General features: G+C 35.7%; 1 protein-coding gene across 11 annotated transcripts in view; it reads left to right on the top strand.

Annotated features, from left to right (window-relative positions):
• The window catches only part of EHBP1 (EH domain binding protein 1), a 350,723-nt gene that overhangs the window by 121,506 nt on the left and 204,758 nt on the right, over positions 1-24,459 (top strand). The window lies entirely within an intron of this gene.

The following is a 24,459-nucleotide window of genomic DNA, read 5'->3' as shown; positions in this document are numbered from 1 at the left end:
AAATACTATCTCATTATCATTCTTATTTGCATTTCTCTGATACCTGGTGAAGCTGAGCCTCTTGTTATATACGTATTGGCCTCTTACATTTTTCTCTGAATTGCCCGAGAATACCCATTATCAATTTTCAATTGAAATGATTATATTTTCTTACTCATTTTGTAGACCTTTATGTATTCTACAGATTGTTTTTTATATATCTTTCAGATATTTTCTCCCTACTTGTCCCACTTGTCACTTTTTTAAAATTGCAAATGGTGTGTTTCACCACAGAATAAGATTTTACCATTTATATGTTCAAATTTGTGTCTTGTCTTTTTTTAGAGCCACACCTGCAGCACATGGAAGTTCCCAGGCTAGGGGTTGAATCTGAGCTGCAGCTGCTGGCCTACACCACAGCCACAGCAACACCAGATCTGAGCCACATCTGCAAACTACACTGCAGCTTGAGGCAATGCCATAACCTTAACCCACCAAGCAAGGCCAGGGATCAAACCCACATCCTGAAGGATTCTAGTTGTGTTCTCTTAACCCACTGAGCCACAATGGGAACTTCCAAATTTGTGTCTTGTCTTTTCTCTCTCTCTCTCTCTCTTTTTTTTTTTGTCTTTTTAGGGCTGCACCCGTGGCATATAGAAGTTCCCAGTATAGGGGTCAAATGGGAGCGACAGCTGTCAGCCTCCACCATAGCCACAGCAACATGGGATCCAAGCTGCATCTGCAGCCTACACCACAGCTCAGTGTCAGATCCTTAACCCACTGAGCAAGGCCAGGGATTGAACCTGTATCCTCATGGATACTAGCTGGGTTCATTACCGCTGAGCTACAACGGGAACTCCCTTGTGTCTTTTCTTGTCTGAAGTACAGTGTAGTGGTTAAGTGTACAAATTGTAGAGCCAGATCACCTGTGTTTGTATTTCACCTCTTCTGCTTAATAACTGTAACCTTGAGCAAGTTACTTAATCTTTTTGTGCCTTAGGTTCTATCTTAAAAATGAAGTAGTAAGGAGTTCCCATTGTGGCTCAGTGGGTTAAGAACCTGACTAGTATCCATGAAGGTGCAGGTTCCATCCCTGGCCTCGCTCAGTGGGTTAAGGATCCGGCATTGCTGTGAGCTGTGATGTAGGTTGCTGATGCAACTCGGATCCCTTATTGCTATGGCTGTGGTATATGCCTAAAACAGCAGCTCCAATTCTACCCCTAGTCTGGGAACTTCCATATGCTGCAAATGGGCTTTAAAGAGGAAAAAAAATGAAATAGTAATAGTATGTACCTCAGGATTATTATAAGGAACAAATGAGATATTACAGTAAAGCCCTAGAAAATGTTTGTCATAAGTTAAATACTCTATAAAAAGTAACTTCTGTTGTTATTTCTTCTAGTTTTGTGCCTTATTTGGGAAAGTCTTCTGTGACTCAGAATTATAAAGCTGTGTCACCACAGGAAAATGGAACAGTATATACAGTTGGCAGAATATTATCAGAGCATGAGGTGCAGTTGGGGGAGGGACAGTAGATTTTTCTTTACATAGAATCAGAGACAGTAATCCAAAAAGCTTTGCTATACTAAAGAGTTTTAACTTTATCCTGGAAGCAGAGAAAAACCTTGACAAATTATAAGCATTAAATAGTTGTGTAAAGATTCCCACACTTCTCAAACCATTATGGAAGGAGAAGATTTTAAAGTGAATAGTGTTTGTACTGTTTGGGAGGAGGAAAAAGTTAGCACCCCATCTCACTGCAAAAGGAATCCAAGTGGGTTAGAAAGTTAATTGAAGACAATACAATCAATTAGAAAGTTAATTGAAGAAAATACAATCAAAACTAATGGAGAATAAAAGTGAATATTTCTTAAATCAACGGATAAAGGAGAATTTTCTAAGCTTCCGAGGAGTGGGAAAGAACTCACAGAGGGAAATACGTATAGATTTTTCTACATAAAAATCAAAACTAGGAGTTCTCTTGTGGTGCAGTGGGTTAAGAATCTGGCATTGGCTCTGCAGCAGCTTGGGTCAGTGCTATGGTATGGATTCGAGTGTGGGTGTGGCCAAAAATTTAAACAACCAAAAAAATCAAAACTGACAATATGAATTTTAAAAGTCATGTTAAGACTCATTTTTTTTTTTTGTCTTTTTGCCATTTCTTGGGTGGCTCCCACCGCATATGGAGGTTCCCAGGCTAGGGGTCAAATCGGAGCTGTAGCCACCAGCCTACACCACAGCCACAGCAACGCGGGATCCGAGCCATGTCTGTGACCTACATCACAGCTCAGGGCAACTCCAGATCCTCAACCCACTGAGCAAGGCCAGGGATCGAACCCGCAACCTCATGGTTCCTAGTCGGATTCATTAACCACTGCACCACAGCAGGAACTCCAAGACTCATTGTTAGCTAAGGTCGATCAGTTGATGGGAGTATAATTTGGTATGACTTCTAGAGGACAAATGGTAGCCATATAAAGTTTTTAAAATATTCATGACTTTGATCCAGTTATTCAACCAACAGAAATTTACTTTAGTGAAGTATTTAAGTATGAATGTAAAGAATTAACTAAGACTTTTCACCTGGCTATAGCTTATAATATGAAAAATTAGAAATAACCTCAGTGTCCAAAAATACAGGATTATTTTTTTACATCCTTACAATGCAAACACATGGCGTCATGGGAGTTCCTGTCGTGGCACAGCAGAAACAAATCCAACTAGGAATCATGAGGTTTCAGGTTCGAAACCTGGCCTTGCTCAGTGGGTTAAGGCTCTGGTGTTGCCGTGAGCTGTGGTATAGGTGGCAGACACGGCTCAGATCCTGTGTTGCTGTGGCTCTGGTGTAGGCCAGTGGCTGTAACTCCAATTAGACCCCTAGCCTGGGAACCTCCATATGCTGCGGGTTGCAGTCCTCAAAAAGACAAACAAACAAACAAATGGCATCATGGCAAAAATATATATTGATTTATAAATGTATTCATCATATTTTGATGAAAAGTATAGCTTAAAAAAGAATATTACCACGTGTGGTTCAATTTATCTTAAAAATGAATAGAAATAAATTAGAAAAACAAACAATATAAAAATACTTAGCTCTAGTGCTGGGATTATATATAATTTTCATTGCGCCTTTTTTACTTCTCTGTGTTTTCTAATTTTTTTTTTTACAGTGAACCTACATTATTTGTGTACTAAGGAAAATAGAAACTTTCTAAATCATGAGATTAAAAGACAAAGGAGGAAAGTATTAAATACGTTAGTGGCAAAAATGTCAGGCAAAAGGCCAATATTTTCAATATTTAAAGAGCTCTAGAAATTTCATTTAAGGGCATGACTAGTTTTACAAAAGAGAAAGTATAGATGGCTAATAAAGAAACATATTCAAGGTCATGAGTTATCAAAGAAATGCAAATTAAGAGTTCCTTCTGTGGTGCAACAGGATTGGTGGTGTCTCTGCAGCACCAGGACGCAGGTTTGATCCCTGGCAGGGCACAGTGGGCTAAGGATCTGGTTGCAGCTTTGGCATAGGTCACAACTGCAGCTCAGATCTGATTCCTGGCCCATGAACTCCATATGCCATGGGGTGACCAAAAAAGGGGGAAAGAGAGAGGGAGGGAGGAAGAGAGAAAGAAAGAAAATTAAATCAAATTTTAAAAGCAAATTAAATCATTGAGATACAAGTTTAAACAGTTTAGCAAAGATTTAAAAATATTTAATAGTGCTGTTTTGAGTGTGGTAAATGAGACCAGTACTGGTATACATGGTACATTAGACCTTGGCATAATTTCTTCAGAAAGCAATTACTTTACTTGAAAATTCCATTTCTAGGAATCTGTCCTAAGAAACAGTCTTATGCTAGAAATATTTCAGGCATAAAAATGTTCATTGCAACATCCTTTCTAAGTACAAATGTAAAGTGACTTAAATGTTAATAGGGGACAGTTATGTAAATTTGTGGTATAACCTTTGTTTAGAACACATATGCAACTTCTTAAATTTAGATTTACAAACTTAGTATATTAACTTTACAAAACATAAGATTTTGTAAATGGTATCATCTCAATTATTTTAAAAAGACTAGAGAAAATATGTCAAAATATTAGCAGTGGTTTCAACTAGTTGATAAAATTTTGAGTGATTCTTTTTTATACTTCTCTGTGTTTATAATTTTTTCTTTCTTTTTTTTTTTTTTTTGCATTTTAGGGCTGCACTTGTAGCATGTGGAAAACCCCAGGCTAGGGGTTGATTTGGAGCTATAGCTGCCAGCCTATATTACAGCCACAGCCATGTGGGGTCTAAGCCACATCTCTGACCTACACTGCAGTTCATAGCAACACCACATCCTTAACCCACTGAGCGAGGCCAGGGATCAAACCCACATCCTCCTGGATACCAGTTGGGTTCATAACCCACTGAGCCACAACAGGAATTCCTATATGTGTTTATAATTTTCTATAATGAATTTTCTCATAGTGGGAAAAAACGGTATAGCATTAAAAAAAGTGGTCACCCTGATAGAATTACAGAAGATAAAATCTAGGTATGTATGAGATTAGAGAAACCCCAAGGTTATGGCAGTCATCTGTTTACTGATGTTGATGCTTGAATTTAGGAAAAAGTGGCACTGGAAGTGGAAGGAAGGGAGTCCAGATATTTGGAAACCTTTAGCAGTTAGAGACAGCTTGGTTTGGTAAGTCCTGGGAATAGTAGGCTTGATGTATGCTGGTACAGTTCACTGGGATGGAACCCAGGGGGAGAACATCAGCCTAAAGGGCGATGGTGAGTTCAGTTTGGCTATGTTGTGTTTGTGGTATGGGTGAAAATACAGTAAGCACTTGAGTGCTTAGGTCTGGAAATCAGGAGTAAGTCAGTCTAGTTATGAAATTTGGGAGTTATCAGCATACATGTGCAAGTCCTGGCCATGAAGTAACAGAATCCTTGAGTACCAGGTCTTTAACAGATGATTCTAATTCTCTTAGAACACTTACTCAAAACTGATTTTAAAATATGGCAGTTTCTATTTAATGTTAAAAAAAACTTCATAAAAGAATATGAGTCAACTTTTAGTGACTTTCTTTAAGATTATAGGGGAAAGGATTGATATAAACTCCTGTTTAGCAATTTTGTAGTAGACTTGATTTTAGGGTCATATATATATAATATATATATATTATAATATTTATATAAATTATATATTATATAATATATATATGTAAATTTGGACAACCAACAACTTATTTAGATATTTGTCTTAAACACTTTAACTTAATATTTTTGTATATATCTGGAGTGTCCTACTTAAGGAGGTTGAGGTTTTTTATTTGGATATTTTTAGAGAGATTTTATATTGATTCTAAAATCAATGTAATAATTTTTATAAGTGTTTTAAAGTACATATCCAAAATGATTTTTAATGTTGATTCTTTCAATTTATATTTACATTTGCGCTACCAAACTCTCTTCCATCCAACCATCTAAGTTGGTTATTTTAGCTGACTTGGTTTCTAATTAAGTCTTTGTGGTTGAGAGAACTCCTTATGGCATGTCTACTTTAGCATTTAATTGCTCCATGGACTCCAAATTAAATTCTGTAGTATCCCATTTTGGTCGGCCGATGAAGCAAAGATCTTTTGAGCATGGCGCAAGAAATGCAGTGCTTGTGACAGCTCAAGGAACTAGCAACACAATTTTGAAAAAGTTAGGACAGTTTGACTTCTAGATTGACATTTTATCACTGTAAAATAAAGTTTAAAGTGTTATCAGAGAGTTGGGTGGGAGAATATCAAGCACAGAGTAGACTCTCAGTAAGTATTTGTAGAATAAATCCAAATTGTTAGCCTTAATATTATAGTATACCAAATTATTTTGTTTTAGAAAGTACAAAATCTTGGGAGTTTTTAGGTTGAATTTAAATGAAAAGTATCAGGAAACAAATGTGGTAACTTTTTGTTAGAAATGGTTTAACAATTCTGGGGGGACAGCTTAGATTAAGAAATTTCTAAGGTCTCATCTAATTCCACATTATCTCATTTGACAGTTTTGTTTCTTGAGTCAGTGGAGAAAGTAGATGCTTACACAAATACTTGGGTTTGTTTTTTACTGAGAAATTATTCTCATAGTCATAAGACAGAGGGCAAGGTCTAATAACTAAGACCTTTAAGCATTAGTCTGATCACATGTCTTTAGAATGCTGTTTCAAATTCTAGCTACTTGTCACTTCATTTCTTACTTATTTCTTCAGTAGTACAGAATCAGAAAAGAATTTAGGGTTCTGATAGACAAGAATCAGGCATTAGACTGAAACTCCAGAAGGGTATGTGCTGCCAGCACTGATTTATCATCAGGTACTTACTACCTGCGTAATGTGAGCTGAGATATAGCATCTAACCAGGCCAAAAAACAGGAGTGCCATGATTGCATTGATGATCACAAGTTCACATCTAGAGGATTCCAATGAAATAAATTTTAAACAATCGTAATAAGTCATTAAGAATTACTAAACTGAAGAGCTTAAGTCAGTGGGAGATAAGTGAACCTTGATGTGATAGTTATATTTTATCAAAATGCTCAGTTCTGCTCTTGTAAAATTCAAATGAAGCATTCCATTTCTGACAACATGATGGACTAGATAGCATGAATAACACCCCTATAGGAAAACAGCTAAAAATTTCAGTAAAATATGACCAAATGATCTTTATAAATGCACTCCTGAAATGACACAGATAAAGAGAACCCAAAGAAATTTTTTTTTTTGAAAAATTGAAAGCAGGATGTCTAGAAGATGACCATTTATTATAGCTTTCCCATGGAGGGTTTCTACTAAACCCATGATTTACTACTTTTATCACTACATGAAGTTGCAGAAAAAGTCTTGGCATCTTGCTTTCCCCCAAGATAGAATATCTAGTAAGATCCTCTTGTGCAAAACTGGCTGTGCCTGGGATGTGAAAGGATAGAAAGGATAAAGTGAAAGGATAAAGAAGATATGAACTCACTGTACAGAAGACGAAAATTACTTCTTCTATCCTTAGCATTAATGGGTAGAAGCAATATAATCCTTGAAAATTTATAACCAGGATTTAGCCCTCACATGGGTTTCATTTAAATATATTCTTGATGTTATAATAAAAGTATTATTTTCATTAAATTTTGCCCCTCTAGTATTAGTCCTTTTAATATCCTTTATGACAAAATAGAATGTACGTATAAAACAGTTATACTGCATTGCAAATGACAATGTCATTCATGAAAAAAAACTTGAGTGGTTGAGTTGTAAACTAAACTAAACTAAAACACATTTTTATCCTGGAATGCCATTTTTACTTGAAAAAACAACTAAGAGATAAACTGGGTATTCATACTTGAAACTGAACACAGTGAACCTGCTACTTAAAGGTTAAGTGATTGAAATTATTTGTTACCAGTGATAAAATTCAAGTTTTCAAGTGAAAATTAGAATTAAAAAAAAAAAAAACTTAACACTCACCATATTAAGCTTGATAGTTTTCCAGTGTTTAAAGATTTATTTGATGGAATAGGTGGTAATAAAAGCAGGTGTAGTTATTTTAGTGTTATATAGTGAAAGGTATCAACATTTACAGTATCTGCATAATTTAGAGAATTAGCATTTTCCAAATGACCAAAGTCTATAATACTATGAAATCATGCATGAGTTAAAAAAAAATCATTCAACATACATGATAGAGCATTGGATTTTAAATTGACAGAGCTTATTGATATGGTTTCAGATTCCACGTTACTATTAACCTTTAAGAAACTACCACTATGGTGTTTTGATCACACCATAGTATCAAAGAAGACCCCCAGGTTACCTGCAGATATCAAGATATTCCTATCTTTTCCAACTACATGTCTATGTGAGACTGGATTTTCTTATTATACTTCAACTAAAACAACATATCATAAAGGTTGAATATGAGAACAGATATGAGAAACTAGCTGTCTGCTAACTGGACATTAGAGAGACTTTAGACATAATAACATATTAATGGGTCACCTTGTTGTACAACAGAACTTGACAAAATATTGTAAATCAACTATACTTTAATAACAAAAAAAATATTAAGACATTTGTAAAAATGTAAAACAGCAACAATTTTCTCATTAAATTGTTTTGTATAGGAAGTTCCCCTGTGGTGCAGTGGATTAAGGATCCAGCATAGCCACAGTGGTGGCTCAGGTCACAATGTGGTGTGGGTTTGATCCCTGGCCTGGGAACTTCCACATATCGCAAGTGCAGCCAAAAAAAAAAAAAATATATATATATATGTGTGTGTGTGTGTGTGTGTGTGTGTATGTATATATGTATACACACACACATATATATATGTTTTATATAAAGAGTATGCAGAAAGCAGTGGGCCCAGATGGGTTCACTAATAATTTCTACCAAACATTTAAGGAAGAAATTATACCAATTCTCTGTTCTCTACAGTCTCAGAGGATAGAAACAGAGGGAACACTTCTTAATTCATTGTATGAGGCTAGCATTATTCTATGCCCAACTGAAAAAAAGATGTTACAAGAAAACTGCATGCTAGTAGTTCTCATAAACATAGATGCAAAAATATTCAACAGAATAATAGCAAATTTAACCCAACAAAGTATAGAAAGAATTATAAACCACTACCAAGTGGGTTTTATCCCAGATATGCAAGCCTGATTCAGTATTTGAAAATCAATTAATGGAATTCATCACATCAACAGATTAAAAGAGAAAAAATCATATGAATATATCAGTAGATACAGAGAAAACATTTGACAGAATCTAACACCCATTAATGATAAAAACTCTCAGCCAACTAGAAATAGAGGAGAACGTCTTAAACTTTAAATTAAGAATATGTACAAAAACTATAGGTAACATCATACTTAATGGTGAGAAACTCAAAGTTTTTCCCGCTATGATCAGGAACACCCCTCTCACTACTTCTTTCTAACATCATACTGGGAGTCCTTGCTGATGAAGTAGGAGAAGAAAAGGAAATTAAAAACAAGCAGATTGTGAAGGAAGATATAAAGCTGTCTTTGTTCACAGAATAATGATCATCTCTGTAGAAAGTCTGAAAGAATAATTTAAAAAAAAAAACAAAAATCCTAGAACTAATAAGTGATTATAGCAAGATTGCAGGATACAAGATTTATATACACAAGTTATTTGCTTTCCTATATACCAACAATCAACAAGTGGAATTCGAAGTTAAAATATAATTCCATTTATATTATCAGCACCCCAAATGAAATACTTAGGTATATACCTAAAATATATATATATACAAGACCTATACGACCACTACTACAAAACTCTGGGGAATGAAACCAAAGAACTAAATAAATTGGGGTTGGGGGAGCGTGGATCAAAATGGTAGAATAGAAGGATGTGGAGCTCACCTCCTCCCACAAACACATCAAAAATATATCTACATGTGGAACAGTTCTCACAGAATACCTTCTGGATACTAGCAGAAGGTCTCATAAAACCAAAATTTTATGAGAAAGATCATCATGTAACTGGGTAGGATGAAAGGGGGAAAAAAAGGGAATCAGGATGGGAGCTGCACACTTGAGAGGGAGTGTTGAAAGAAGAAAGATTCGTCAGGGGTGGGGGGATGTGCTTGGGCTGTGGGATGGAAATCCTGTGAAATTGGATTGTTATGACCATTATACAACTACAGATGTGATAAATTCACTTGAGTAATTTAAAAAATTAAAAAATAATTAAAAAATAAAAAAAAAGAAGAAAGATTCGTTCATCCTGGGAAGACCCTTCACTGGCAGGGAGATAGCCAGGATAGAAAGGGAGCTTCAGAGGCTCAGAGGAGAATGCAGTACTTATATTGTGGCAGGCAGAACAAAAAGAGACCAGCACAGAGCATCTGTGCCACCTCCATCTTGAGATGCACATCTGTTGGTGCACATGGTAGCTGGGTGCTAAAAACTCGGGTTTCAGAGGACAGAAGTGGGGAATAGACTGGGGTTGGCTACACAGAAACACCCTGAAGGGGCTTGAGTGTGGTTCAAGCTGCAACCAGGGATGTGCTCAGGAAAGAGCGCAGGTCCAACACTAAAGACCCATTGTTAATACGCATGTGAAGAGGGGGGCAGGGCCCCGCCATAGCAGCCTCATTCTTGGAGTGCTCAATAGTGGGTACAGCTCTGCCTCAATGAGTTCTGGGAGATCACAAATGTCAGTGGTTTGCCCACATGGGAAGGTGGGGCTGAAATCTGAGCCCTCTCCCCATGGCTGTGCAAACTTCAGATTTGTGTACCACTGGCAGCTTTGTAAACACTCAGGGTGTTAGTGGGACAGACCACCCCTATGGCTGGGGTGGAACTGTCAATAGCAGCTTCAGGCTCTACAGGCATGTCTGCACAAAGGTGGAGCTTGTGTCTGGGCTAACTCTATAGTTGCTATAGTGGGTCCAAGTTTACAACTGCAGCAGTCCAGGTGCATGACCTCAGCAGTTCAGTGCCAACAAGTCTGCACCAGTGGCTTTCTGAGCACAGCACTTGAGAGACACCCAGGCCAATTTCCTGAATTCCCATGGTTGAGGCAGGGCTGAGGGGTGTGCCAAAAACAGTTTACTTTGTGAGTCCACACAACAGGTGACAGGTGACACCGAAGAGTGTACTTCTTGTAAGACAGCTTCTATGGAGGAATACTCAGTGGCTTCTCTCCTAGTGGGAGTACTCCAGTCCTGCCTGCTTCACACCACAGTTCAGAAACAGATCTGGAGGTGTCTATTCCAACAACCAGGGAGCACACCCTGCCCCCAGCAGGGCTGTCACAACCACAGAGCAAGGAGGAGGCCCTGCTCAACATCTAGTGCAGGCTCTGGTCACCACAACAATGATCACACCCCCTATCAAGGAGATAATGGCCAGTACACACTGAAGAAATATGAGGCAGGCATCCATACTAAAAACGGCCCTTGTACCAAAAATATTAGACTCACAGAAGCTATATAGGGACACTGCAACATAAAAACAACCATTCAAGACCACAGTATGTAACTGTTTCTGCTAAACTCATAGAGTCAGAGAAATATAAATAAAATAAAGAAGCAGAGGAATCACTCCCATTTAAAAGAGAATTCTCTTGAAAGAACAAACAATGGAACAGACCTTTACAGTCCACTAGACCCCCACGTCTACAAAGGAGACAATGAAAATACTGAAGGAATTAAGAAAGGCTATTGATAAAAATGCAGATTACTGTAAAAAGGAACTAGAAACTATAAAGGAGAGCCAATTAAAATTTAAAAATTCATTTGCTGAAAAATAGCTGAGCTAAAGGCAACAATTAGCAAACTGGATAATGGAGAAGAATGAATAAGTGATCTATAAGATAGAATAATGGAAATCACCCAATCAGAACAGCAGACAGAAAGCCAAATGAGGGGTGGGGGAATGAAAGCTTTAAGAGATCTATGGAATAATATAAAGCATCCCCATCTACACATAATAGGAATCTCAGAAGGAGAAGAAAGAGAAAAGGATATTGAAAATGTATTTGAAGAAATTATGGCTTAAAACTTCCCAAACCTAAAGAAGAAAACAGATATCCAGGTATAGGAAGCACAGAGGGTCACAAAAAAAGATGGAACCTAAACAGACCTACACCAATACACATTACTGAAATAACAAAAGTTAAAGAGAAGTTTCTAAAGGCAGCAAGAGAAAAAAAGAGTTAATTACAAAGGAGCCCCCATAAGCTATCAGCTGATTCCTCTACCAGAAAGGAGTAACAGGATATATTCAAACTGCTAAAAGGAAGAACCTCCAACCTAGGATACTCTACCCAGCAAGATTATCATTTAGAATAGAAGGAGAGATAAAGAATTTCTCAGGCAAGCAAAAATTAAAAGAATTCAGCAATATTAAACCTATCCTAAAAGAAATATTGAAACACTTTCTCTAAATAGAAAAGAAGCAAGAATCTATAGGAAAGAGAAAAATCATAATTGGAAAGTAAATCACTTAGATAAGCCAGTACACAGATTGAAACAAAAATCAGAGAAATTTTTGTGAAAGTAATGATAACCACAATGAACAGAAAAAGAATAAGCATGAAGATGTAAAAGAGGACATCAAAATCACAAAATGTGGGGGAAAAGAGTAAGAAAATGTTTTTTTTTTTGTTTTTTTTTTTAAAGAATATATTTGAGGAGTTCCTGTTGTAGCTCAGTGGTTAATGAATCCGGCTAGGAACTATGAGGTTGTGGGTTCAATCCCTGGCCTCACTCAGTGGGTTAAGGATCCAGGATTGCCGTGAGCTGTGGTGTAGGTCGAAGAGGTGGCTCAGATCCCAAGTTGCTCTGGCTGTGGTGTAGGCCAGAGGCAGCAGCTCTGATTGGACCCCTAGCCTGGGAACCTCCATATGCCACTGGTGTGGCCCTAGAAAAGACCAAAAAAAAAAATATATATATATATATATATGTTTGAGACTAAACATACAGGTCTAAAGCAAGTAAATATAGTAGTGGGTTAACATACTTGAAAACAGGGCAACCACAAATTTTTAAAAATGCAGTAAGTTCACAAAAAATGAAAAAGAGAACATAAGTACATTACAAAAGAAAACCATCAAACCACAAAAGAGGGGGGGAAGTACAAAATCAAATGGAAAACAGGGTTTAAAATGGCATATCCATATCCATCAATAATTACCTTAAATGTTGATGGACTAACTGCTCCAATCAAAAGACATAGAGTGACAGATTAGATAATAAAACAAGAGCCCACAGTATGCTGCCTATAAGAAACTCTAGGGTGAAGGACACACATAGATTGAAAGTTGGGATGCAAAAAGCTATTTCATTGCAAATGGAAATGACATGAAAGCAGGGCATAGCCATACTCGTATCAGATAAAATAGACTTTAAAACAAAGGCAAAATAGAAAAGTAAAGAAGTACACTATATAATGATAAAAGGATTACTACCAGAAGAGTATATTATATAAAGGGAACATATTTCAACATAATGAAAGCTATTTATGGCAAACCCATAGCCAGCCTAGCATTCAACAAGTGAAAAGTTGAAAGCTTTCCCACTAAAATCTGGAACAAGACAAGCATCCCTCCTCTCACCACTTCTAGTCAACATACTAATGGAATTCTTAGCCACAGCAATCAGAAAAAGAAATAAAAGGTATTCAAATTGGAAGGGAAGAGGTAAAAATTTCATTATATGCAGATGACATGATAGTATATGTAGAAAACCCTAAATACTCCACACAGAAAGTACTAAAACTGATGAACTAATTCAGCAAAGTATCAGGATACAAGATTTACATACAGAAATCAGTTGCATTTCTTTATACTAACAAATCCAATATCAGAAAGGGAAAGTTAAATTATTTTTTTAAAATCCCATCAGTTAAAAGAATGCTTAGTAATAAATCTAAGAAGTGAAAGACTGAACTGCTGAGAACTGTAAAATATTGATTAAAGAAAATTAAGGATAATTCAGAGAAATAGAAAGCTATCCCATGCTCTTGGGTTGGAAGAATTAATATTGTTAAAATAGCCATACTACCCAAAGCAAGCTACAGATTTAATGCTATCCCTATCAAATTACCCATGACATTTTTTTTCATAGAACCAGAACAAATAATCCAAAAATTTATACAGAACGATAAAAGACTCAGAATTGCCAAAACAGTTGTGGGGAAAAAGAACAAAACAGGAGACATAACCTCCCAGACTTCAAAGCTACAGTAATCACAACAGTGGTTTGGCACAAAACAGACATATGAATCAATGGAACAGAGTAGAGAGCTCAGAAATAAACCCACACACCTATGGTAAGTTAATCTTCAACAAAGGAGGCAAGTATATACACTGAAAAAGACAGTCCCTTCAGCAAGTGGTGGTGGGAAAGCTGGACAGCCGCATGTAAATCAGTGAGGTTAGAACACATCCTCACGCCATACACAAAAATAAACTCAAAATGGCTTACAGACTTAAATATGACATGATACCATAAAACTCCTAGAGGAGAACATGTTAAGCAAAACGTTCTCTGAAATAAATCGTACCAATGTTTTCTTAAGTCAGTTTCCCAAGGTAATAGAAATAAAAGCAAAAATAAACAGATGGAACCTAATCAAACTTAGAAGCTTTTGCATTCATAGCAAAGGAAACCATAAACAAAAGGAAAAGATAACCTGTGGACTGGGAGAAAATATTTGCAGATGATGCCACCAACAAGGGCTCAAGTTCCAAAATATACAAACAGCTCATATAACTCAGAACAACAACAAAAAAAACCACTTAAGAAATGGGCAGACTACCTAAATAGACATTTCTCCAAAAAAGGCATTCAGATGGCCAATAGGCACATGAAAAGACTTTCAACATTGCTAATTATTAGAGAAATGCAAATCAAAACTACAATGAGTTACCTCCTCACACTGGTCAGAATGGCCAACATCAAAAAATCTACAAATAACAAATGCTAGAGAGGGTGTAAAGAAAAGGGAACCCTCCTACTCTGTTGATGTGAATGTAAATTGGTAGAGCTACCATGGAAAACAGTATGGAGGTTCCTTAAACAACTAAAAACCAGGGAGTTTTTCCTCTTATGGTTCAGCAGTAACGAACCCAACTAATATCCTTGAGGATGCAGGTTTGATCTGTGGCCTTGCGCAGTGGGTTAAGGATCTGGTGTTGCCATGAGCTATGGTGTAGGTCACAGATGCGGGTCAGATCCTGCATTGCTCTGGCTGTGGTGTAAGCTGACAGCTACAGCTCCAATTTGACCCCTAGCCTGGGAACCTCCATATGCCTCAGTTGTGGCCCTAAAAAGACAAAATAGAGTTACCATATATTCTAGCAGTCCCACTCCTGGGCATATATCATAGCAGCACTATTTACGATAGCCAAAACATGGAAGCAGTATAAATGTCCATTGACTAATGAATGGATGAAGATGTGGTATATATACCAATGGAATATGACTCAGCCATAAAAAAGAATGAAATAATGCCATTGGCACCAATATGGATGAACCTGGAGATTATCATACTAAGTAAAGTAAGTCAGACAGAGAAAGACAAATTCCATAAGATATCACTTATATCTGGAATCTAAAATATGACACAAATAAACTTTATTTACAAAACAGAAATAGACATATAAATAAACAGAGAGACATTACATGTTTGTGGATAGAAAGACCCAATATTGTCCTGATGCCACTCTTTCCAACTTGATCTATAGAGTCAATGCAATCTCAGTGAAAATCTGAGCAAGTTATTTTATGGTTATCAACAAATGCATTCTAAAGTTTATATGGAGAGGCAAAGACCCAGAAAATCCAACAGATTAAAACAAGAAGAAAAAAGTTGGAGGAACAACACTAACTGAATTCTAAGCTTACTATAAAGCTGCAAGTAATCAAGATAGTATGATCTTGGCCCAGGAATAGACAAATACATCAATGGAACAGAATAAAGAGCCCAGAAAAAGGCCCTTATAAATATAGTCAACCTTTGTCTTTGACAAAGGAGCAAAACAATGAAGCAAAATCTTTTCAACAAAGAGTGCTGGATCAACTGGACATCCACATGCAAAAAAAATGAATCTAGGCAGAGACTTTACACTTTTCACAGAAATTAACTCAAAGTGGATCATATACCTAAATGTAAAATGCAAAACTTTAAAACTCCTAGGAGGTAACACAGGGGAAAACCTAGATGACCGTGGGTAAATTGATGCCTTTTTAGATACAATACCAAAAGTATGATCCATGAGAGGAATAATAGATAAGCTGGACTTAAATTGAAAACTTTTTTTGTTTTGCTAAAGACAGTGTCAAGACAATAAAAAGACAAACTGCAGTTAGGGAGAAAATATTTTGTTAATTTTGTTATTTTAGGCAAATCTGATAAAGGACTGTTATCCAAAATATACAAAGAACTATAAGAAAACAACTCAATTTAAAAAATGGGACAGAAACCTTAAGAGATACCTTACCTAAGAAGATACATAGATGGCAAATAGGCATATGAAAAGATATTCCACATCATATGTCATTAGGGAAATGGAAATTAAAACAAGGCACCATACTATAGACCTCTTAGGATGACCAGAATCTGCTACACTGACAACACCCAGTGCTGGAGAGAATGTGGAGCAACAGGAACTCTCATACATTGCTGGTGGGAATTCAAAACAGTACAGCCACTTTGGGATAGTTTGGCAGTTTCTTAGAAATTGAAACATACTCTTACCATATGATCTACAATCACACTCCTTGGTATTTACCCAAACGAAATGAAAACCGTTGTCCACACAAAAACCTGCACATGGATGTTTATAGCAGCTTTATTCATAATTGCCACAACTTGAAGCAACCAAGATGTTCTTCACTAGATGAATGGATAAACTGTGGTACATACAGACAATACAATATTATTCAGCGTTAAAAAGAAAAGCCATGGAGAGGCCTCAAATGCATATTACTCAATGAAAGAAGCCTATCTGAAAAGGCTACATACTGTGTGATTCCAACTAGATAATGTTCTGGAAAAAACAAAGCTATGGAGACAGTAAAAAGATTAGCAGTTGCCAGGGGTGGGGAGTGGTGGAGACAAATAGGCAGACAGTGAAGATGATTAGAGCAGTGAAATAACTCTGTATATCATAATGATGGATACGTGTCATTATAAATTTTTCCAAACTAATAGAATGTATAGCACACAAGTGAACCCTAAAGTAAACTATGGACCTTGGAGTTCATTTGTGGTAAAAGACTGTGCCATTCTGGTGAGTGACATTGATAATGGGATAGACTGTGCATGTTTGAGGGCAGGGGATACATGGGAAATTTCTTTACCTCCCTCTTAGTTTTGTTGTACACCTAAAATTGCTCTAAAAAATAAAGTCGTAAAAAAGAGAATATATTTATTCTTCATAAAATTATGCTAACATATGTGTTTATTAGTTATGTTTGAATGAAGTATTTTTCTAAATTTCTGATATTTAGTTTTTAATAGGGCCAATATTGATAGATGTAACCCACATTAACAAAAGCTCTTTTTAGTTCTTAATTAAGGCATTAAAAGGGTGTTGAGATAAAAACATTTGTGACTCAATCATCAGACTGGATTAAATTTTTTTCTATATGTATGCTATTTACAAGAGACAATCCTAAACTAAAGAGATTGTGTCAGAAGAAGGAAACGGAGCCTGTGATGAAGTCTAAAGTCTGTGAGCAGCTTCTCAATTGTTTCACTTATTTATTTCTTGATTTGGTTCCTTTAGAAAATGTTCCAGGAAAAAATTGGAAATTTTTTACTGCTCTGCTTGTTCTTACCATGTAGGAAATATAATGATTTAATTCAGTAGTTGACTTTGTATCAAAATGTTCCTGTTATAAAAAATAGACAGCAGTGTATGTACACCAGTTAAATTCCTTTAAAGACCCCTGAACAATTATGAAAATTGATCATGAGTCAGGCCTAAAGATTGTCTTAATGCGTTTTTAAAAACTGGCATTATTAAGACCACATTTTTTGACCATAAATCAACTAAATAGTAATGAGTTAAATAAATATAAATGACCATATAGATGAAAAAAATTTATAAACACTTTTATAATGAAAAATTAGAAAATATTTACAGAGTAATAAAAATAATTCATACTAAAATGTGAGACATTTAAAGTAGTACTTAGAGAAACATATAGTCATTAAATGCTTACATCAGAAAAGAAGAAATGCTCAGAATTCAGGAGTTAGGGGAGTTCCCGGGTGATCTAATGATTAGGAAATGGCACGGCCTGCGTTCAATCCCTGGTCAGCATATACCCGAGGAAAGTTAAGAGAAAGGAAATAATAAAGATAAGAGGAAACTACTGAAATAGAAATATACATTGACTTAAAAGGATCAACAAAGCCAGAAGTCACTGATGTGGAAAGCCCAGTGAAAGAGACAATTTATAGCAAGCATTATCTAAGAACAAGAGTGTGAGAAGGCACAGAGAAGACTGGGAGTAAAGAAATGTGTAAAACTGTAGATTCTGCAGAGATCAAAACAGAAAAAAGATATTTTAAATAGTTGTATATCACTGTGTTTGAAATTTTGGATGAAATGTATAAATTCTAAGGAGGGGAAATATTTATCTAAACTGAGGTAGGAAGACACTGTACACCTGAATACTTGTGTAATCATTAAAGAAATTATATCGGTAATTAGCCCCCCCCACAAATAAAACAGGCTCAGATAACTTTGAATGTTTTTTTTAATGTTTCCCAGTGATGTGGACTTGCTTTAATTTTAGAAAATCTACTAGTTTACCATATTAGTCTACCATAGTTACAAGGTTAAAAAAAATCTTAAATTATCCCAAAAGATAAAGCTATAGTAGTTAAGGCAATATTGTCTTGTTGTGAGGTTAGAACTACTGATAGTGATAGCTGGCTAGTGATACAGAATTAGAGAAATAGACCTGGATATGCAAACCAAATTTTTATAGAGTGGGCATTGTAGATAGGGGGAAGGAGGGATTTATATGGACTGTGTAATAAATAGTGCTGTGATAATTATTTACCCATAATTTTAGAAAAATGTACTGGATCCCTATCTGAAAACTTACATAAAAATTGATTCCAGGTGGCATTGACTCTTAAAAATGGCAGAGGTATAAAACTCTGAAGGAGTGGGAGAAAAGCTTTATGATCTAAGGGTTGGGAGGTTTTTTGCAAACAGAATACAAAAGCACAAACCATAAAGGGAAAGGTTGACTTCATATTAAAATTAAGAAATTGGGTGCATTCAAAAGATTCCATAGAGAGTAAAAATACAAGCTGAAAACTGAAAGATGTTTGTAGCACAATATAAGTGACAATGGATTCAGTAGCAGAATCCATATGTAATTAGTCAGTAATCAAAAGATAAACAGCACGGGTAGGAAAAAGTATGAAAGATTTCACAGAAGAGGAAACACATGGCCAATAAACTATGAAAGGATAATCAATGCATTAGTAATCAGGGAAATGCAATTAAGACTGTAATGAGGTAATATTTAATACTGCCAGATTGGCAAATGAAAAAGGAAATACCAATGTTGGTATCTATGGAACAATGGCTACATTTAGGTAATGTAAAATAATAAAGTCACTTTAGATTACAGTTTGACATTTTCTGGTAAAGTTGAGCATATATATCCTATGACCCCGTCTAGAAATATGTCCTAGGCAAATTATTGCACATGTGTACCAGGATATAGACATAAGAACATCAATAGGTTTGTTAATAATTCCAGATAAATAAACCTTGAGCAGCCATGTCCATCAACAGTAAAATGGGTAGGTAAACTGTAGAATATTCATATAATAGAATACTAGGAGCAATAACATTTAATGGATTGCAGCTGTACACATCAGCATAGATAAATATCAAGAACTTTAAATGTTGAACATAAGCAAGTCACAAAATAAGTTAATGTTATTTATTATGTAAAGTTTAAAAGCATGCAGAACTAGATAGTATACTCTATTTTTTATTTTTTGTTGTGGTACAATATACACAACATAAAATTTACTATCTTAAACATTTTTAAGTGTGCAATTTGTGGCATTAAGTACGCTCACAACATTGTGTAACCTTTACCACTCTCTGTTTCTGGAACTTTTCATCATCCCAGACACAAACTCTTTACCCATTAAACAACTCTTCACCTCCCCTCGCTCCAGTGCCTGGTAATCTCTGTTCTACTTTCTGTCTTTATAAATTTGCCTAGTTCTCATATAAGTGGAATCAGATCATATCTATCCTTTTGGTCTGGCTTATTTCACTTAGTATAATGTCCTCAAGGTTCATCCTTGATGTAACATGTATCAGAATATCATTGCTTTTAGGGATGAATCTTCCAATGTATGGACATATATCACCTCTTGTTCATCCATTCATCTGTAGTATATTCTTTAGGGATGTGCATACATAGATAGTATTCTTTTTTGCAAAGGGGCAGGGAAGGAGTGACCAAAATTCAGGGTGCCAGTCACCTTTGGAAGAGGGAATGGGAGGGATGCAATTTGGGAGGGGACATGAAGATTTTACAGTACTGGCATTGTTCTAATTTTTTTTAAGCAAGATGGTTGGGTACAGGATATTCATTTTATTATTCATTTAATAGTACTCGTATGTTTTATGCTTTAGTATATGTGATGTATTTCACAATTTTCTTTAAAAAACTCATGTTAATGTTAATTTTCAGTGTGTTATAAAAATTGATGTTTAAGGTATTAGTAGATGACAGAATTTTTTTAGAACTTTCTATATAATAAATCATAAAATCTTAGCCTATTCCTTCTCTCCTTCCCCCACACTCCTAGTTCTCTTATATAGGAAAAAAAGTTAAATTTCTAGCAAGTGGTTTATATGACATTTTAATAGGTAGAGAAAATCTGTCAAATATTTTGATAGGAGAGGCATTATACTAATTGTATTTATCTTGGGGTTTATAATAAATGAAACATTATACAATTAACTTTTCTGTAAGAGGACCCTAATTTGAATAATTTGTACAAGAGATGTTCTCTCTAACTTCTTATAATATGAACAAAAGAATATCCCATTTAACTTTCATGTCTTTCTACTGTTATATATCATGTTGTTAGTTTTAGAAGGGAAGTGGTAAGATTAGCTACACTTTTTTTTTTTTTTGGTAAAATCTTCATTCAGTGTTTAAAAATATTGAAGAAGTCCTAAGTCTCATGAGAATATATTTATTCATTTATAATCAGTTCATTCCAAATTTAAAAAGTTATTATAAATCTTTTCCCTTTTATGTTATACAGAGAAAGCATTTGTTCACTCATTGTGTTGTATTGTTAACACTTGAATAGCAATGAGAGTACACTGAGGTGGAGAATTCGTTTCCGGTCTGGTAAGAATGTAGGGGGTCCATGCGTGAATTTTAGTAGTATAACTACATTACTTTTAAAAAAACATCTTGCATTGTTATTCTTTTATTTATTTTCCTCATTTCAAGGTTGGTGATCTTGGATGGACCAGTTATAATATTAGTATAATAACCAGATTAAATGGCCCATAAATATTAATAACAAATACTGTTTATTAGATACCTACTATATGCTAAAAACTGTATTAGGTATCTTCATAGTTATTGCAAGAATTTCTTAAGGACATATTTCTAGGATAGGAATTTTTGCTGAGTTATAAGGTATTCAGGTGCTCATTTTCAGGGCAGTGTCAAATTGCTTTCCAAAGTGGCTGTCTTAATTGAAGCTCTCCAACAGTATTGAGAATTTGCATCGTCCCTCATCCTTATTAACACTTGCTGTTGTCCAACTTTTGAAACTACTTGCCAATCTGAGAGTGTGAAGCTGAGGCTTAGGTACATGAAAAAATATGCCAAGGAATAGCCAGTGAATAAGTGCTGGTGTCACATTTTAATCCAGGTTTGTCTGATTACAACTACCCTAAGCTGGATTTCAAAGAAATGGAAATATATAGGCTAAGTCTTTTTTATAACAGAAGATAGTTATGAAAAATGAAATTGAAATTTCTTAAGTGAAATAATTTTATGTAAAAATTTCCTTAGGGGAAGTATACCCAAAAGTGTGATTTTAGATTATTAACTGGCTCAGCATCATCCCCTGGTAAAGGGGTATGCTTGTAGGAGGGGGAGGGTAGGAGTGGGGAAAGGAGCAAATTCCTGAGCCTATCTCTGGTTTTACTAGTTTAGGATTTCTAGGGATGAGGTCTAAGTATCTAAATTATTTAAAGCTTTCACAATTGTATTTTTGTTTTTTAATAAGTAATACAATTTAAGAATTTCTGCTTTAGGGAGTTTGAGGTGATTCCCAAAATACTGCCAGATTTACAAACAGAGGTGTAAACAGGCCCAGAGACAGAAACTTAGTCTTAGACATATGTAAATATTCACTTCTCATTGACTTCTGTCATCTAACTTCCTTGCTCTAAGAGTTCGTCTTAACTAATTTTTTCTCTTAATTTTCTCCTCCTGCCAAATCTTCATGTGATTTGAAATAGCAATTAGAACTCTAACAAAAATCATAGTGATTGTCTCTACTGTCTGCCAGGCTAACCCCTAGTCCTTTAAGGAAGGGCTATAGGATACACCAGATATATAGCACTGCAATCAAGTATTTCATTCTTTTTTTGTTGTTGTTGTTGTTGTTGCTATTTCTTGGGCCGCTCCCGCGGCATATGGAGGTTCCCAGGCTAGGGGTGGAATCGGAGCTGTAGCCACCGGCCTACGCCAGAGCCACAGCAACGCGGGATCCGAGCCACGTCTGCAATCTACACCACAGCTCACAGCGACGACGCCGGATCGTTAACCCACTGAGCAAGGGCAGGGACCGAACCCGCAACCTCATGGTTCCTAGTCGGATTCGTTAACCACTGCGCCACGACGGGAACTCCTCACTCTTGAATTTATATTTATATTTCACTTATAGAACTGATGGTGACAATGATATCAGTCTTGAGTGGATAAAGATATAGACTTAATGTTTATAAAAAGTGAAGATTCATGGAGCTGAGGATAGAGCCATGAAAGATCCTAATGTTTTCCTCATTGTTTTTTTAAAATGTATTTTCTATGAGATAGCTAATTTTAAAAAAACAATGACTGAGCTGGCTGAAGAATTACTAGAAACAGCATTTAGACCCCCTTCTTATCAAGGTAGGTACAGGCTTTCAGTGAGATCCTATGTTAGTATTATGAATGAATATTATAGACTCAAAAGAGCTCTATTCTGCTCACCTGTCCAGACCTTACAAAGGGCTGTCTTCGTTGTTGCTGAACAAGTAACTGCTTAATTAACTGTACAGCTAGTTCTATTATGTTTAAAATTTAGTAGCTTTTATTTCCTTTTGTTTCAGTGACACCGATATACCAAATACTTAAAAAACTGAGTGCAGCAGAAAACTTTTCTAAGTAATTTTTATCTAAAAATCAAATAGAATGTTAACAATCAAAACTCTAGATTTTGCAGGACTCATACTTAAACTAGGCTTTTAAATTGTAATCATTTCCAAGTTATCTTAATTTTTATAGTTTGATTATTTGGTTATAAAATTAAATAATTACTGTTAAGGAATCAATGTCCTATTTTGTGAAACAGATTTGGTTAACAAATCTGAAAGTAGTATGTAGCAATTTGCATGTCATGCTTTCAAAACAGAGACTTTAAATCCTATATTTTATGTAGTAGTTGTTAGCTATTCTAAAGGTACAATAAGAGATTATTGTTCATATCAGTGTAATAAATTGATACTCCCTGATCATACTTTTTCATTTTGCACATTGTCAGAACCTTGGACCTTAATCTTATTCTTTGATTGACAGTAGCGACCAGGGAAAGAACGCTTGTATTGTTGGGGATAGTCACATCTGTTCAACCTGATTCAGTTGAGGGTATTTGCATATTCTTAAGTATTTCTTCTGAGAGGGCTTAAATCCTTCTCAAGTGCTTGATGCATTTTTGAAATTCATTCATAAGGTATCTACATGCACTAATAGTTCTGTATAATATTGCTGTGCATAATCTGACAGATAAGACCACATTTTAAAACCAGGTATTCTTTAGGGATGCTACATTACATTTTTTACATGTTCTCCTGTTAGAAATGTCAATTTTTTTTAAAAAAGGCCACTTTAATATTTTGATTAAATTAGTATATTCTTATTTTAGGCAAGTTTGTCAATTATAGAACCAATAAAGATTTATTAAGTAATAATTCAGAAGTTAATAGTTTTTCCTACCTTTCCTGGAAAATTGAGGAATTTTATAGAAAACCATTGTAGAGCTTGAATGAATTTCAGTTTAGCCTCCTTATTTTGTAGGAAAGATTACCAATGCTTAAGTTTACTGATTGACTTAAGGTCACACGGCTTGGAAATCAGGTCTTTTTTTTTTTTTTTTTTTAATCTTTTTGCTATTTCTTTGGGCTGCTCCCGTGGCATATGGAGGTTCCCAGGCTAGGGGTGGAATCGGAGCTGTAGCCCCCGGCCTGCGCCAGAGCCACAGCAACATGGGATCCGAGCCGCGCCTGCAACCTACACCACAGCTCACGGCAACGCCGGATCATTAACCCACTGAGCAAGGGCAGGGACCGAACCCGCAACCTCATGGTTCCTAGTCGGATTCGTTAACCACTGCACCACGACGGGAACTCCGGAAATTAGGTCTTATTTTAGGTATGAAGTCTCATACTGGTAAACCCCAAGGAATGCTGTTATATGGCTTCTGGTTTATATTAATGGATGGTATATGACCTCTGACTTACATATTTACAAACTATCCTATATCTAAGATTTCCCCTTGCCATTAGAACATATAGTCAGGGATTATGTCTTATTCATCATCATATCTCTCCAGAAATGATACCATGTCTTATATATAGTTAATATCCATAGTTATTTTGCTGTCCTGTGTTCATTATTTTCCTAGGCT

This window comes from Phacochoerus africanus, chromosome 5, assembly GCF_016906955.1.
Source record: "Phacochoerus africanus isolate WHEZ1 chromosome 5, ROS_Pafr_v1, whole genome shotgun sequence".
NCBI classification, from domain to species: domain Eukaryota; kingdom Metazoa; phylum Chordata; class Mammalia; order Artiodactyla; family Suidae; genus Phacochoerus; species Phacochoerus africanus.
This window is presented reverse-complemented; position numbering and strand designations above follow the sequence as displayed.